General features: G+C 43.0%; 1 protein-coding gene across 9 annotated transcripts in view; it reads right to left on the bottom strand.

Moving 5' to 3' along the window:
* Positions 1-17764, bottom strand: part of ARAP1 (ArfGAP with RhoGAP domain, ankyrin repeat and PH domain 1) — a 768097-nt gene that overhangs the window by 638982 nt on the left and 111351 nt on the right. For all 9 annotated transcript variants that reach the window (XM_086933788.1, XM_086933791.1, XM_086933794.1 and 6 more), the window contains exon 2: positions 16188-16294. The gene's annotated coding sequence lies outside the window, so the exon portion shown is untranslated. The remainder of the gene's footprint in view (positions 1-16187; positions 16295-17764) is intronic.

Raw genomic sequence — 17764 nt, 5'->3', positions numbered from 1 at the left:
AAATAGTTTCAAATGTTCAAACAATGGCGGAAAAATTGAACATCAAACTTTGTGTTTCCCGACAGTGGTGCCGGCAAGTATTTTGTTCTAATTTTGGTTCCTCTTCTGTGGAAGAATACTCTCGCCAGTCTATCTATGTTCCATACATGGACTCTATTATTGCAACATCAGGAAGCCAGTTTGGCAATGAAAACAAGAAAAATTTCAGTCAGTTCTCACTTTACCCAAAACAAATAGCATAAATGACACTGCAATACAAATGCCAGATTGCAAACAGAGAAATTTACGACATTGAAAATCTGAAAGTCGAAGCAGTCACATGGTTTGAGATCTGGCCAACAAAGGATCAGCAGTTGGACAATGGATTTCTGGATCTGCTAAACCACACAGATTTATTTCCATCAGTCCAGCAAGCAATTCTCATTGCCGTCACGTTACTAGTGACCACTTGTACAGCGGAAAGGTCTTGCAGCACCATGAGAAGGGTGAAAACCTGGTCGAGGTCGACAATGGCAGATGATCACATATCGAGTTGATCGCTTATCGAGTTTGTTCATGATATGCATATATCGAGAAGAAATTGAAGAAAACAAACAAGAGCTGATTGAAAAGGTAATTGATACATTGAACAAGACCTCAGATGTTTACGGTTCCATTTTCGAAATCCCTAACCAGTTAACAAAAACTGTATAAAACTACTCATTGAACATTTTGATTGTTAAATTTGAGCAAGAGTGTGGACCTAGCATCTTTTGGCGTGTTTCCCCTGCCTTTTTGCTTTCTGGCCTCCTGTTTTTAATGGTACGCTGGACCTCGTTTTGCTGGCTTAGTGCCTCTTTGCACTTTCTCACTGATGTTCAGTGTTAGCATGCAAGTTCTCCTACTGTAAATTTTGTTTATGGATTGGTGTTTCCATGTTTGGCTTATTTGATTTACTATTAAGTCCCCAGTACAGTACACTGTGTGTTCCCAGGGCCTATAAATGAAATACTGCTAGTGGGCCTGTAACACTGATTGTGCCACCCACACAAGCAGCCTTTCAAAGGTGTCTCAGACCTGCCACTTCAGTGTCTGTGCACAGTTTTTACTGTCATGTCGACCTGGCAAGTGATGCGACTTTCCAGGCCCTAACCTGCCCTTTTCTTACATGTAAGGCACCCCTCAGGTAGGTTCAAGGTTACCCCAATAGGCAGGGAACAGGGTTTGCAACGCAGGTAGGTCCTAGGTACCCCTTATGCAGGGAGAGTTCAATCTGCAACGCCTGTGACCTCAAGGGCCCAACGACTCCTGCACCGACCGACCTCCGCAACGGACGCTTGCTGACATTGGCTCTTCAAGGCTCATCGAGAGTGTCACCTACGTCCTGCATTTCTAAAGGTAGTGTTTGTGGGTCTTCCTGACACAGTAGCTGGCCCGCGACTCTGCGGTCAGCCAGAACTGTTTGATTTGTTGTTCACCACGCTGTAATAGTCCCGGATGGAGCTATCGACTTCAAGGAACTGTATTTTTAAGTATATTTTTGATTAGTCATAATTCTAAGAAATGTATGTTTTCTTTTTATTGTTGTGATCTTGTTTTGCACAGATTAAAATATTGAATATTTTTCTAAAACTGGTGTGGTGTCCTTTTGTAGTGTTTTCACTGTATTACTGCTGGCAAATGCTTTACACACTGCCCCTGAGGTAACCCTGACTGCTCGTGCCAAGCTACCAAGGGCTTGAGAAGGGGTTATTTTAGAAGTGCATCCCCCTTATCCTGACTTGGAAGAAGGATCCCTACTTGGAAAGGGTAACAACCTGCCAACCAGAGGCCTCTATTTTTAACACGGACAGTCCCATAACACAGGCCATGGGAGTAACTGAAATTCACAACTGGATGTCAGCCACAGGGATATGACCATCAAAAGGTTAACCTCAGGCTCCCAGCCAGACTCATCGTGATTCCCTTAGCAGCCTCATATCCTTGAGGTGTCTAGGTCCCTTCCTTGTGATCTTTCACTGACTCTAAGAGCACCCTTCGAAGTGTACATGGGGAGCCTCGCTCTCTCTTCCACGGTGTGTCCCACTAAGCTCAGAGGAATGCAGCAATACACAAATCCTGTCTGGGGGAATTTCTCTACCTTCTCATGTCTTCGCTCTGCAGGCTTGGGTCTCCCAAAATGTACCCACGAGTCATCTATGTAATGTACCACTACAGGGACCTTTGCACTAAGGCAATGTATACAGCAAGCACACTGTCCAGCAATGCTTCCTCCATGTATTGTGCCACCACAGACACATACACTCAGCACACACATTCTCTCTGCATGCACTACACAGTACTGTAGACTTCCGATGTTGTGCCACTTACAGGCACACATACACTGAGCACACACATTGTTTATGCGCACGCCGCACATCACTACATCCTTCATGCACTATACTCCTCACAGTTACACATACAACCAGTATGTGCACTCAGCATGCACATTTACTGGACAGCATTGCATCCTTTATGTACTGCACCCCTCGCAGGTGCACATACATCCAGTACATGCACTCACCAAGCACACACTGCACAGCACTGCCCTATCCCTGTATTGTACCCTTCCCGGGCACACATACATGCAGTGCAATCACCACTCCTATTCCGCGCAGCACTTCACCTACAACTGATGTAGGCCAGAGGGCAAGTTAAGAACACAGCAGTGGAACTTTAAAAAATGAATGAGCCTGGGGGCCTCGCTCCAGTGATATAGGTTAAAAGGACTCTTCACTCCAACTGATCAGTATATGGTATGCTTTCACCACTGCTCTAGTGCTACTAAACTCCTGGTGAAGTTGGTAGCCATCCCCCACTATGAAACTAGCGCTTTAGGCACCCCTCCCAGTCCAACAAGGCCGCAATCCCAGAGACAGGCCTATGTGATTGCACACACGCATGATCCTTGTTGGTCTATGACGACAACAATTTGCATTAGGGACTAAGATATCAATACAGTTGGGCATCCAGGGCAGGGGTGCACGTCTATCACTATGTAAAGGACTTTTCCATCCCAACAAGTAGCAAATCTGTACCTGTAAAGGAATGATTATGCATGAGTGAAGATTTAGTACTGTTTCCAATTTGTATACATTCCCATGCTCAGGTTTCCTGGCAATGCCATGTGACATCTGTCCTGGGCTCCTATACCCGCTGGGCGTAGTTTTACACAACGCAGAACTATGCTCAGGGTAAATGGAGCCCGCTGTGCTAATACACATTTTTTCTATTTTTCCCCTCTTAGAAAATATTTTTCACCATGGAGCCAGCTTGTACCCTGCACCCCACAGAATGTTGGGAAGAGTTTGTTCCCCTTTAAATGCTGGAAAAGGAGTTATTCAAGCCTTTGGAGCCTTGGAATGAACTGCTGACCATATGCAGGGTTCACAAGGATATTAAATGGACTCAAATGTATAAGTTTGGGGCCATTCCCAAACTTACATGGCTAACCATGCATTGTAAGGCCCACTTCCCCTCCTTGAATGGGCGCACATGTGGCACAGAAATCTTTGCTTGTAAACCATACATGCCTGACAGGAAACCTTTTATGAATTTCTTGCTGGTGGAGGTGGCTGAAAAGATCTTGCCCACACAGTCAGCATTCTAACCACTCAACACACAGCAAAACCAGAAATTGGAAGCAGTATTCCACACTGGCTTACAGACTGCTACATAAGAGCCTTCAGAACTCCCTTGCTCAGCCAGATCCAGGCAGTAATGCCAAGCTTCTAAAATATCTGCCAGATTTAGGAAGACATTTCCTCAAGACCCAAGAGAATACAGAATGAGAGAGGATGAGTGAGACCTCAAACTGTGCATCCCAGAAGCACATGCATTACATACGTCTGTAAAAACAAAGAATGATATCTAGTAAGTCAAAAAGTTGCATGCACATACACAGAGAGATCTGAATCATGGGAAAAGTGTAAATTTCCTACCAACAAGAGGAGGGGCTAAAATGTATGTAAACTGAAGGCCTAGCATGGTTGCCTCTTCTATGGGCAGAGATTCCCATGCAGACTGCAACAAGGACAAGGGTCAACACTGTTGTGTCATAAGTTATCAAATTATGGATATACATTTGACGCCATTTGGACAAAATATCAAGTTTAAAATATCTGATACACAATTATCGTCAAAAAAATGTCTTTACTATAAAAATATCATGATACAGAATATTGTTATCAAGAATATCTTTCTTTGACAAAAAGTATTGTTTAAAAAATATTGTTGTTTTTAATATAGTTTTCATTAATATAGTTGTAAAAAATATAGCTTTCTAATTAATTTAACATATTCTAGTTAATATATTAGTCTTATGTGAAAAAATAGTTTGCAACTGTGTTTTATTCAAATATAATTAGTAATCTTGAATTTAGTACTGGGCTGCTGGGTTTGTAGGGGAATAGAGTGGCAAGTTAATTATATTAGATTTACTTTAAATGTAAAAGTAAATATTTATTTGTAATTAATTATTTCATTGATTATTAATTATGGTAATTGTTTATATTTTTCAATGAATTGTGTTTACTTTAATGTACATTTTATTTTTAATATTAATAATAGTAGGTTACATTTTCGAAGCAGGCTGTTGGGTTTGACTGGGAATAGGGTGGGAAGAAATTAAGGGTAAGTATTTTAATTGCAAATTAATTATTTACTTGATTATTAATTCATTGTTTATATTTTTTGAACGTATATAAACATTTTATTATTAATATTAGTATGTTCTTTTTTTTGTAGCTGGTTGTTGTGTGTGCAGGGGTGTACAGTGGGAAATTAATTAGGTTATAACTAATATAATTTTAATGGTATTGATTTAGTGTAAACAAATTATTATATTGATTATGTTACTTGTTTGCTTGTGACATATTTTTTTATTTATTTTATTAATTTAAATGTATACTTTAGCATTTATTTTAATTATAAAGATTTCAACTTTTATTGTCATATGTAACTCTTTCAAAGTCCAACACTTTCCCTACTGTTGCTTAAACTGCATTGGAAATATTAAATGTAACTCCTCCAAAGTACAAACTTTTCTCTACTGTTACTCAGACTGGAGTGGGAATGGTAAATCTAACCTCTCAAAAGTCTATTATTTTACCTAGTGTCGCTTAGACTCGAGTAAGAATAGTAAATCTAACCCTCCAAAGTCCAACGCTTTCTGTACTGATTATTTTCTTTACACTCATTTATATTGGGTTTGTCGATTTTTACATGTATCTTATAGGATGTAAATTTGATACATAAACATACACAGTAATAATCAAGATATAGAAAAAAGGAGCATAGACAGCAGATCTGTAAAGATCTCACTAAACAGTTACTCGTAAACGAACACTTTTCCTGGTAAGCCAGGCTATCTCTACTATTGCTTAGACTGGAGTGGGCATAGTAAATCTAACCTCTCTGAAGTGCAACGCTTTCCCTACTTTTGCTTAAACTGGAGTAGGAACAGTACATCTAACCTCTTGGAAGTCCAACGCTTTCCCTACTGTTGATTAGAACAGAGTGGGAATAGTAAATCTAAGCCCTCTCAAGTCTAAACTTTTCCCTACTGTGAATTACAGTGGATTTTTAATAAAAAATTATGTTTTTTAGTTTTTTGTGTTTAGAAATGTTTATCTTATTTGTACAGAAATGTTTTCTACTATGTCTTTAGTTAATAAATATATATATACATATATATAGTTTATAAATAGTATTTTAATTTATTTTATGTATATTTATAAAAATGTGAAAAGTATTAAAATATTAATAATATATGGTAAATAAATTGATTTTGTTTTTACATTTAGTATACAGTACAAGTAAATAATTTGTATTTTATTATGTTTATTTCAATATGTTATTTAGTTTAAATATGTTTGTTGGTGAACATATATGTTTGTTAATTTTAAATTAATTTAACAGTTAATACCAAACAATGTGAATATCTTAGAAATTGTATGTCTGTTGAATTATTTTAAATATATATGTATAAATACATGTATATATGTATACACACTTAAAATATACATGAAAAGTAAAAAATATATTCTAAATTGTTGAATAAAAACTATTTTAACTTTAAAGACTGAAATGTATAGAATACACTACCCTTAAAGTCGATATTCATTTAAAAAAATATTTTGGACTTTTTTTTTTTTGAAAACCTTTTTTTATCGTAAACATAGTACACAGCGTCTGTCTACAACCACTGCGGGCCGGCCGCTATGACACTGTAAAACATTCCAAGGTACCTTGCGCTGCAATAAATGACAGAAATAACAACACTGCGATGTACTGGCAAGGAACTACTGGAAAAGGATAAAGAGGGTTTCATTTTGTAATTTTGGCGAATCGTCCTAGAGTCAGACCGGGTAGCTGAGAGGGCGAGCCACCTAGCAGGGTATCCACGAGTGGAACAGCGTTATCAAAAGACTGGCGTAGGTCATTGCAAGCAGGTTACACTAGCGCGGAAGTGCATGTCGCCCCAGTTAGCGCCCGCCCAATCAATATATCACCTAAGGAGTTACGAACTAGCTTGTCTATGGTATACTAGGATGTAAGAGGGTTCATTCTATAGCATCAATGAAAGGATCCGACGACCTACATAAAGGCATATAGTGCGTGGGATAATTCGTAGGCAGGATATGCGCCCTCAAGCAGAAGTATAGGAGGGAAGGAAAAGCAGAATATGCAATCATTCAGTAACTATGCATTAAAATCGATATCTTAGCCATAGAATCAATAAACCATATAATAAAGACATAGACACAAAGCGCAAAAAGCGTCCCGGAAAGAACCAAACCCGACCCCCCGTCTGACCCAAGTCATATGAGAAAGAAAAAGAGAAACAAGAGAAAGAACAAGAAAAAAAAGAGAGGCCATAGAAACAAAAAGAAACGAAAATCAAGCCCCAGCCCCACCCACCCTGCACGTCGAAGAGGCTACGGCCCTCCCCCCTAACTAACGTGCCTGTCGCCCCAGAAATACCCACATAAGGGAAAAGACGGGGGAAAATCAACACAACCAGACTCCCGCCCCACCCCACCCGCACAAAACAGCTCAGGCTCGATCACAAACAGACTAACAGGTCGACAAGCAATGGCGGCGTCGTAGTATAGGTCAGCAAAGCGTCCACATCATGATGAGTGTCCGGGCATCTGTCCTGCGATATATAGAGGAAGGGTTCACCCCTGTCTCAGCTTGAACCGTCCGTTGATACGTAGCCACTGGGTCCCCCCACTCGCACAAAATAGCTCAGGGTCGATCATAGTTAAGCCAGTTCGTTAACAGGCAATGGCGGCACCGCTACATAAAGCAGTAAGCAAGGTCAACACACTAGACGACCAAGGATCCGTCCTTGTAACACAGAAGAAGGGGTCACCCCTGACCCATTTTGACCCTTCCATCTAAACGTGGCCACTGAAAGTTAGTAATGCAGTACTTCAAAAGATCAGGGTGGCAAGGCAAGGAAGGCAGAACCGGCCGCACGGGTGATCTCGCCATCCAGCGGCTGAGAAAACAATCTTTCCAAACGTGTAAGAACATCAGCAAAAGGCCAGGCCACCTCACCAAGTCGCAACACAATAAGGGCAAATCAGATTCGATGGTCATAGGAGCCGTTCCGTGAAAGCGATCCGCCTGCAGCATAGGTGCAAGTCCCAAAGCCACACTCAAGCAGTCGGCCAGCCCAAAGCCGCCTCCATTGCTGGCCAGGGTCCCCAACAGGACCACCCGTGCAGGCATAGTCACGTCTCCCATCTCCTGCATAACGCTGTCTGTGGCCCCACTCACCGTCCGATCATCAGGGTTCCCATCCATCGGCGAAGCTATAATGGCGTCCAGCCGTCTACCAAGGTCTTCGGCTCCCCTTACCCAAGCAGCACGGAGGGAGTCCAATGCCATCAGGATGTGTTGAATCGGGGGCTCCATCCCGCGAGGATAGACCAAGCGCATCCCCCGGCAAAGTAGCGCCCTCACAAGACAGCTCCAGATGCTGACGCGGTGCCCCCTAGCCAAAGAGCTCCTAGGGGATGCATCAAACAGGGGCCGGCAAAGCACATAGTCGTGGGGTACATTTCACCATTTCCACCACGGCCGCAGGCAGGGCACATAAACCTCGAGCATTCCATGGGAGACTCCGGCGATAGTCACACTTCATGGCACGGGGCCGTGATGCTCAGGATAGACAATGAAGGATTACCGATCCCCGTACCACTGAGATACAGGACACACAAAGCACAGGGCTTGCTCCAATAAACAAGTTACACAACGCAAAGTCCACTCCAAAATGGCGTCTCACCTCCGAGTCGTTAAGCTGTACAAGCAGCTTCGAGAACAAAGGGACGACCTCACAAGCCGATATAGTGACTCCTCAATGTGTGCGTTTGTTTCTGGTGTTGCGCTCGGTCTCCGCGCTCATCTGTTTAGCTCCAATGCCATCTGAAGCATGTCAGACCTCCGGACGTCCCGGCCTGCACAGCCGCGGTCTCCGGTACCATCGACAGCCGGCGTCCGCATCCGGCCCCTCGGTAAGCTGCTCGACTCCGTCACGGCTCAAGCGGCAGAGAGCAGAGAAGGGGGATGCTGGTCTCGTCAAGCCCCAAGGTTTCAGTCAGTTACTCCCCGGACCTTCCGACGCCGCAGAAGATCAGCGCCAAGCTGGTGCAAGCGGGGGAAGGCAGGATAATTCCAGGATTAATGCCGTGGCGAGCGGAGCTCACAGCCTAAGCGGCCATCTCGCTTCGCGCTCGGCCACGCCCCCATTTTGGACTGTTTTTGTTCGATATTCTTATAAACGATATTTTTGACACAATAGTTTTCTAATTTACATTATAATTATAGGATCACAATATATTTTACACAATATTTTTGTATTCCGATATTTTTTTGCACACTATGGGCACGATTATGATGATGGTGAGACCACCACCTACAGCCTGTCAGTGGCGGTCTCACCGCCATCGTTTGCATGTTTTCCGCCTGCCATATTCTAATGGTGGGCGGAATGATGGCGGTTGCAAAGCCCGACCGCCATGCATCCGACGGGCTACTTGAGCTCGTCGGTGAGGTGGAGGGCCTCGCATTCCCTACAAGGCACCACCATATGGATTACTATTACTATGTCCCTTCCTGCTCGACTGTTCATGGCGCTTCACCCGCCATGAAAAGGCTGGCGGAAAGGGACATTAGTGGCCTGTAGCCGGCCCCCATTCCCCCCGGCTCTTAATTTTGGTTGTTGGGGGGCACCTAGGGTGCTCCCCTACAGATCCCTCCACCATGTGGCAGGCACCGCATTGTGCATGTAGTGCAGGGATATGTACAAGGTGCATTTTTTGCATTGAGGCAGGTGCTGCGGCCAGCAGCACCCGCCGCACTGCAAAGAATACATGGTGCGACCGCCTGCCTGTGGCGTAATCCCTCTAACGGGACCGCCACAGGCTAGTCGGTCGGTCCAACCGCCATCCTAATTGGGCCATATATTCCGCCAGTGATCCCTGTTTGGCAGGTGATAAGTCACTCAATTCCAGGCAGGCATGGACTGTGTTGTAACAGTTCATACTTTCATAATCTCTTGGCATTGATAACCCTGGCTTAGCTCGGATAGTAATTAACTTATCCATACACCTAAATAGTTTGAACAGGGAATTTAATGTGAGATTACCATTGAACATTTGCCACATAAATTGGTAAGAATTCATAGTTATTGTCTTTGATTTGCATAATTTATGCAGCCCCTGGTGAGTTGCTTTGGCTGTGTTGGGTGTTACGCTGGTGGCTGGAGTAGGTACATCCACCCCTCCGACAAGCTCCAATAGGCCAAATGCACGCCAGGAGTTGAGTCACAAGTGGCATTTTACCAGCTGGGATCCTGAAAAAGGGTTTTTTTTTGGCACAGAGTTTACTTTACGCACAATCTGGCTTTAGATGGATATTATCTTGTAGTCCCAAAACATTTGAACAAGCAATTCAGGATGTCACCTGTCAATTACTGATATGGTTTATTGTGAAGCTCATCTCAGTGTTGCATATTTAGGCATCACCCTGGGATTTCAAGGAGATGGTGGTTATGTGACAACATCTTGAACACATAAGGCCTCGAGTACATTACAAGGGAACATTCAGAAGCGTCAGTTTTTTACAGTATTCAGTCTGAAAATGAGTTATCAGGTTTTTACTGTGTTCTGTTATAAGGCTGTGCACTCTGCTGGAAACAGAAATTGCAACTTCTGTAACGAGAAACTTATAAAATCAGCCCTATTCCCTTCCGGAGATTAAAAAGCACCCCAGAGGGTGCAGAAAGGTTTGTCACTTGCACACTTTTTTTGCTAATGTGGTCTGTAATTTAAGTCCAGGTGGGTAAAAGTGATGGGAAAAGCAGTGAAATAACTCATTCTGTGGGCTTCTGAAATATAAAACTACAGCGGCGAAAGCATAAAAACATCGGTTAAAAAGCTGTAATGCTGTCTAACTTGTTTCAGAATCATTATTACAGCAAACAGAGGAATACTTGCCAATGTACAAAAAATTCCGGATACTTTTACACAACGCCCTTTTCACCTACCAGATCTTGTATTTTGCAGACTAACAAAATGTAAATAAATGGCCGTTATTTTCATATAAAAATGTGGCAAGCTTCGGTGGAGACTTTAAGAAACCCCCACCATGTTCTGTTGAGTGAGGCCTGAATACGTGTACAACCAACGGCTATTAAAAATCTCTGACATGGCAAGGAAATTAATGGATATTTAAATAAAGAGAAAGAGTTTGCGAAATTATGGATGAAACAAACCAGTGTACACGGGCAGAATACCTCTACAACCTGTTCATTCGCCATCCTTGAGGGAACATGATCCGCCTTCGCTCTTTAACCTGTTGGCACAGTGCAGACTTTAAGGGCATTTCGCAAGGTGGTGAAAGCACGAGACAGGTAGTTTCATCACGGGATCCGTTCCATCTTCCCCACCGAGACTGCCACGTTGCATCTACGTTTGTAAACTCAGTCTGTTTCTAAGCGCCTGCCCTGTTTTCGTAAGACAATGCGGCCGGCTGGCATACAGATCTTGGCACAACTTTCAACACGGCTCGTTCTGCCGGTTCCAGCATGCTGGGCAAGAGGCTGCAGTGAGTGAAGTGCTCGCAACTGGTGCGTGGGCGTGTGTGTTATGTAGGGGTAGAGTTGACCCAGCTTTTCATCCTTCCAGTGTTGATAAACTAAGTCCCATTAAAAAGGACTTAAGTAACGTGTTATTCACAGCATTTAAAAATGGCAGAACAATGGTATTAAGTGCTATATGAAAAGGGATTTGGTTTTTATCATTATTCAATACCATACATTTGAATACCCACATGCAATAAATATGCATCCCTTTAATGAAGGATGCTGCAGCGGCCAAGATATTTCACCACAAGAAGAATACAATTGCGATTCTCCTATTACCATGACTAGAGAATCTGGATTCCATTAAAGACACAGAGGCTGACATTATGCAGACTCACAAACTTTAATCACAATTGGAAATTGATCACTCAAGATCCTTGGGTCTTAAACACCATCAAGGGACCTCCAGTGTAATATACTGTTGTACTTTTGCGATACTGCTCATAAGGTCATTAAGGTGCATCAACCCCTTGTCCACCCTTCGCCTGGATGTCAGCGCTTGTTCACATTAGGCCTGGGTGGTGAATATTGCTCCGTTCGCATAGTCTGCAGAGTTTTCTGCACTCCGCCCTCCATGGAGCACGCCGGGTTGCAAAAAAACACTGCTCCGCAAAGCAGAGCTGAGTTTTTTCCTCGCTTGGGGCTCAGAAACGTAAAGTTTGATTGGGGAGCGGGAGTGAAGAAAATCCCCCGCTAGACCACCTCCCAGCGAGATTTTTCAATGCGGGCGGTCATGGATGGTAATGACCGCTCGCGCTGAGAAAACTTCTGTTTGCGTTGAGGAAGCTGCTGCTCGAGTAGAAAATATGCTCGAGTGGCAGAAAGAAGCAGCACCCTCTTGCGCTGCGCATGGTTCAGTTTGCGCTGATATTCCAGCTAAGGACAAACATCAGACGTAAAAAATCAGTGCAAACAGCATGATCTAACGCATTCCGCCACTTGCGGAACTCCAAGCAGCATCGTAGAGTTTTTCGGTCACTTCGCACTCCACAAACTCTGCCCTGGCCTAGTTCACATGCGTCAACTCTATACGAAAAGCTGCACCATGGCCCGGGCACTATAGCAGCTATCCAGATATCAGCATTTACAAACTCAAGGCCTAAAGTTGCAATATTTCATAATTCCAAGAGGGTTTACTGAGGACAACAGCACTGGGAAAAATTCTGAGCTTGTTACTGAAGAGCCAACAGACAATGTAATTTATGGTGATCGCTGTAGGAACGTTCATTTTTATGATATCACTCACTAATAGTGAATACCAATTATTCACCACGGCGTTCACAATACTGAATACTAAGAACCTGCTTCACAGAGTATACTGCACGCGCAGATGTAGGTCACTTATGGGCAAAAAAAGAGTTACACCATCTAAGCAGGAAACTTTGATTCAGAGAATGAGGATTTCATGGCAGTCTGTGGGTGCCAGTGATTTGATTAATCGGCTAATTCATATTTTCATTGTGAAGTACAAACAGAATAAAAAATGTAAAAGCAAGTGTATGTGAGATTTGCAGATTTACATCTGTAGCACTTTGGAATTTCCTTAATTTCACAGTAAGTTTGTGCCTTTTTAACAAATTCAGACTGATTTTACACTTCCAAATTTACTCTCACTTTTGTGAAATGGACAATTCTCTGGCCTGACGCTACTGCCCCTTTTGATAGCCCATCTCACCTAAAAAGCGTTGAAACTTAAGAACACCAAATACCTCACACAGAGACTCTAAGGGCCTGGTTTAGATTTTGGCAGATGGGTTACTGCTCCCAACGGTGATGGATATCCAGTCCACCGAAATATGAATCCTATAGGATATAATTGGGATTTATATTTCGGTGGGTGGGATATCCGTCACAGTAGTGACGGACTAAGCTGTCTGTCAAAATCTATATCAGGCCGGAAATCTCAAAAAGTCCAACGAACATAAAAGTACACCATTCCTACGCCATTCTCCAACAATGTTCACATGTGACCTCTTACCTACTCAATTCAGAAATTATCCTTTTTCCCCAATCTTTAAAAAATAACTTTAGAAAAAATATGGTCACTGAGACATACTAGGAAGCCCTCACACCAGTTCTGGTGCCTTGATCACAAGCTTCTGAAATAACTACACGCCTTCTTAATAACTCTCAGACACCCAACACTAGCTCTGTTAGAAGATCATTTACTCACTTCATCTACCCGTGTCCACGTGGCCAAGGCCTGCATCAATCCTCGAGTGCTGAGGCTCTGTGAAATGGCCCATTGGTATGCTACTTGTCACCTTGGGTGGCACCCTTGTTTCTAGTTAGGAGGTGGGTTTTTCATTACTCGTGTTTTTCATCTAAGAAGCAAGAGCAGAGGGGAGATGTTTCATAGCGCCTTGAAAGCGCTCAGGGGTATCTTGGCCCCAAAAGCTGCTACAATTGTCTTCTTTTTCCTTATTTTAACAGCCTGTTTTCCTACATGTAAATAAAGACATATTCACTAAGATGTAGCTCTGATTGGACATTGACTTTATCGAATATAATTATTTCTGTATCAGCATCCGAGGCTGAAAGGCTCTATCACATCATATGGTAAACAACCTTTACAATGAAACATTTACAACGCACTACCATTACGATGCAACTTTTACAACGCAAACCATTACAATGCATTGCGCTGGGGGGCGCTCTAGGATAGGGAATAGGTTTAATGTACTATCCAACACCTTCCCTACTATCCATGGGGACTGGAGTTGGAATAGTAAATTAAACTATTCACTATCCAGCACCCCAAAGCACTATGCGTTGTAAAGGCATACGTTGTAAAAACCGCGTTGTAAAGGCATGCGTTGTAAAAGCATGCGTTGTAACGTCATACATCCCACCATATAGTAAGCTGTCTGAGATGGAAAGCCTCAGACGCCCCCTGGAGTACATCTGAGACTGAAGGCCTTCCTCTGCCCCTTGAGTAAATCACCTGAGAATTAATGCCTTTACCACCCCCTGGAGTAAGCCATCGGAGACTGAAATCATCTGCCATCCGCTGGAGTAAAACATCTGACACGGAAAGCCCCTACAACATGTTGGAGTAAGCCTTCTTAGGCTGAACCTCTATCACTTCCGGCCTGAATCCATCTGAGACCGAAAGCCTCAGCCACATCCTGAAGTAAGCCTTGGCTGCCGCTCTCACAAACCTGGACAGTCACAATGAGAAAGGGAGTAACTTGGTCACCCTATAGAGTACCCAAGGACACCAAAGGTAAACCAAAGAGCCCATCATGGATGCTGTATTCAGTAACCACTGACCCAGGATACAGAGAGATCTCACAATCATGCCTTATTTTAAGATGGATTTGTGTGTTCCTAAGGCTTTATAAAACTGATCTCTTCCTTTCTACTGTTTTTCTTCCTGTTGCATATTATACACAGGACCACAATATTGTTTATCTAAGTCAGAGGTCTTCAAACATTTTGATGCCGAGACCCCCTTGTAAAACTTTTTTAGGCTTAAGGACCCCCTTCCAACAAAAGTTTCTAGATATTGGTACTACTCATCATCAACAACTATCGACAACCATAAATGCGCCTGTTAGACCTCATCACATCCATCCATCATTTATCCACCCACACTTTCACACATCCATCCACCCTTCATTCATTCATCCACCCTTTCATCCTTTCATCCATGCATCCATCCTTCATCCATCCACCCTTTCATCCATCCTTTACCCATCCATCCTTCCATCCATACATCCATCATTCATCCACCCACCTTTTCACACATCCATCCATCATTCATCCATGCAACCTTTTATCCATCCATCCTTCATCCACCTTTTCATCCATCCATCCATACATCCATCCATCCTTTCATCCACCCATCCATACATCCATCCTTCATCCATCCATCCACCCTTTCATCCATACTTCCATCCTTCATCCACCCACCCTTTCATCCATCCATCCATCCACCCATCATCCATCCACCCACCTTTTCACACATCCATCTTGATCCATGCAACCTTAAATCCATCCATACATCCATCCTTCATCCATCCACCCTTTCATCCATCCATTCACCCATCATTCATCCACCCACCTTTACACACATCCATCCATCCTTCATCCATGCATCCTTTCATCCATCCATTCACCCATCATTCATCCACTCACCTTTTCACACATTCATCCATCATTCATCCATGCAACCTTTTATCCATCCATACATCCATCCTTCATCCATCCACCCTTTCATCCATTCATTCATGGACCTTTTCTGTGCCTCTCTCATGGGGGAAAGCGGGGGGGGGGGGGGGAATCAGTATCTCTCTGCGTCTTTTTCCTTCTTCCTCTCTCATGGCGCCAGGTATGCGGGTTCGTGCTTTGTGCTTTACAGGCGGGACCCACAGCTCCAGGCGTGCAACATCCATGGAACTCGAAGGGCTACAGTCTCCTCCCCCAGCCACCCTCCCCTTCCCCCCAGCCCCCTTGTGTGTGTGAGCTGGGCTGAAACACTTTCAGGGACACACAGAAAGCTGCACCCGAGTACTTCACAGGTCTTTAAAAGACTTTTTACTTGTTAATGAGGCTTTGCTGTTTTATACCCCTCGGTGTGAATTAGACCTCCGCCGTGAGCACCCTCAATCAGCCCGATGCCACTAAGGCAAAATGACAATCTGCGACCCCCTTCCCAGGACTCCACGACCCCCCTGGGGGTCGCGCCCCACAGATTGAAGACCCCTGATCTAAGTCTTTTTATCACAGGTTCCGTTCCTCCTTCCTTTACAAGAAGTCCTAGTACATGCAACCAAAGAGTGGCCTTGTATCTCACCACACTGCCTGACTAATCAGGAGAGGTTGAATTTTTGAAGACACGATCTCTGGCTTCAAAACGTATTCATCGACTATCCCAGAGCTATCGTGCACGTAAAATCGAGCTGTCTCGCCCCTCCAGATCCTTCCAGCCCAGAGTCGCAGATAGGTTACAATAGCCGGGCTCAAAATACATACAGTGAGGTGGTCTGGCGTTTGCTTTTCAGACACCTACCCTCTGGAACAATCTATTCAGGAGGACCTGGGGCCGTCAGCTGTTAGTCAGGTTGCGCAAGTCTCCACGTCCCATTCATTGTCACGATTACTTGCTATCATTTTTAGCTGAGAAAAGAAAACAGGAGAATTGGTTAAAAATGTGTTCCTTTAACAGAGTTAAAACTTAATGTATGACTTTCTAAATATTTATGTTTTTGCTCAGTAAGGAGGGAGACAACACTTTGATAGTTTCTATGTAATTCTTTGAGATAAAAACATTTTTTTTTAAATTCTAAAAACAATTTTAAAAAGTAAATATTTGCTAAGGGACTAAGGGCCAGATGTAGGAGCCCTAATACCAGCCGTTTCCGACCGGTATTAGGTTTTTTTATAATTACCGATTCGATAAAATTACCTATTCGGTAAATTACCGAATCGGTAAATATATCTATTCTGTAATTACAAATGTAGGTGGCACAGTTTACAGTGCCACAGGCCCTTAAGAGTCGGTATTTTACCACACAATCCTATTGTGTGGTAAAATACCGAATTCAGGTGTGCATGCACATCTGTGCATGCACACCTGTGCAATGTGACACATTAGGGCATGCTGTGTGCCACATTGCACACAAGCCTGTATTTGGGGTGCTAGAGGGTGTCAAAGTGACACCCCCTGCATCCTTGCTGGAATCGATATTTACCGAATCGGTAAATACCGATTCGGTAATGCCCATTGATTCCTATGGGCTTCAATGCCCATAGGAATCAATGGGCATTACCGAATCGGTATTTACAGAATCGGTAAATACAGAATCTTAACGATTCGGTATTTACCGATTCTGTAATACCTACATCCCCCACCCCTCTATTTTACCACTTCTTAAATACCGAATCGGTAAAATTCGGTATTTAAGAAGTGGTAAAATGAAATTACCTACATCTAGGCCTAAATCTCTAACAAAAGTGCCTAGTGTTTTTTTTATCTGTTGCATCCATCAATGCCAGAAGTATTGCTTATCCAACAAGAAAACGTCAAAACTAAGATAATGTAAAGAGTGGTGTTGAAGAAAAAATAAGTCACTTGTCGCTATGGAATGTCACTTCTCTGTAAAAACCTGTTTTAATCAAAGGCAGCAGTCATAAATATGGTATTTCAAAGAAATATGTTGGTGAGTGTACTTTAAGGATCATGGAATGTGCCTACTTAAATGGCAAATATTAGCCAATTCGGTGCTTGCCAAATACCTCTCAAAACGAGGTATGAACTGTGTACACAAAACAGAAATGTAACTCAACAAAGAAAAAATTCAGGTACCAGAGGGGATCTAGTAAAAAGAAGAGCAGGCAAAACAAGATGTTTAGATAAAGATGTTTGTGAAAATAGTTTGTGCCAGATGGAACCCTGCCAACGTCAACTCAAGATACTGCTATTATCTGTTCTGGAGACAAATGTAATGTTACTATGGCGTGGTACCCCCACTAAGACACTTCTATAGTGAAATATCTTCCATTAAATGGAACATTAATATATGCCAGTTTTGACAGTTTAAAGTTAGTGAACTTGACTTCTATCTAGTAATACAAATGCAAATTCTA

This window comes from Lissotriton vulgaris, chromosome 8, assembly GCF_964263255.1.
Source record: "Lissotriton vulgaris chromosome 8, aLisVul1.2, whole genome shotgun sequence".
NCBI lineage: Eukaryota > Metazoa > Chordata > Amphibia > Caudata > Salamandridae > Lissotriton > Lissotriton vulgaris.
Note: the sequence above shows the minus strand (reverse complement) of the source record. Positions and strands in the feature narration are given on the sequence as shown.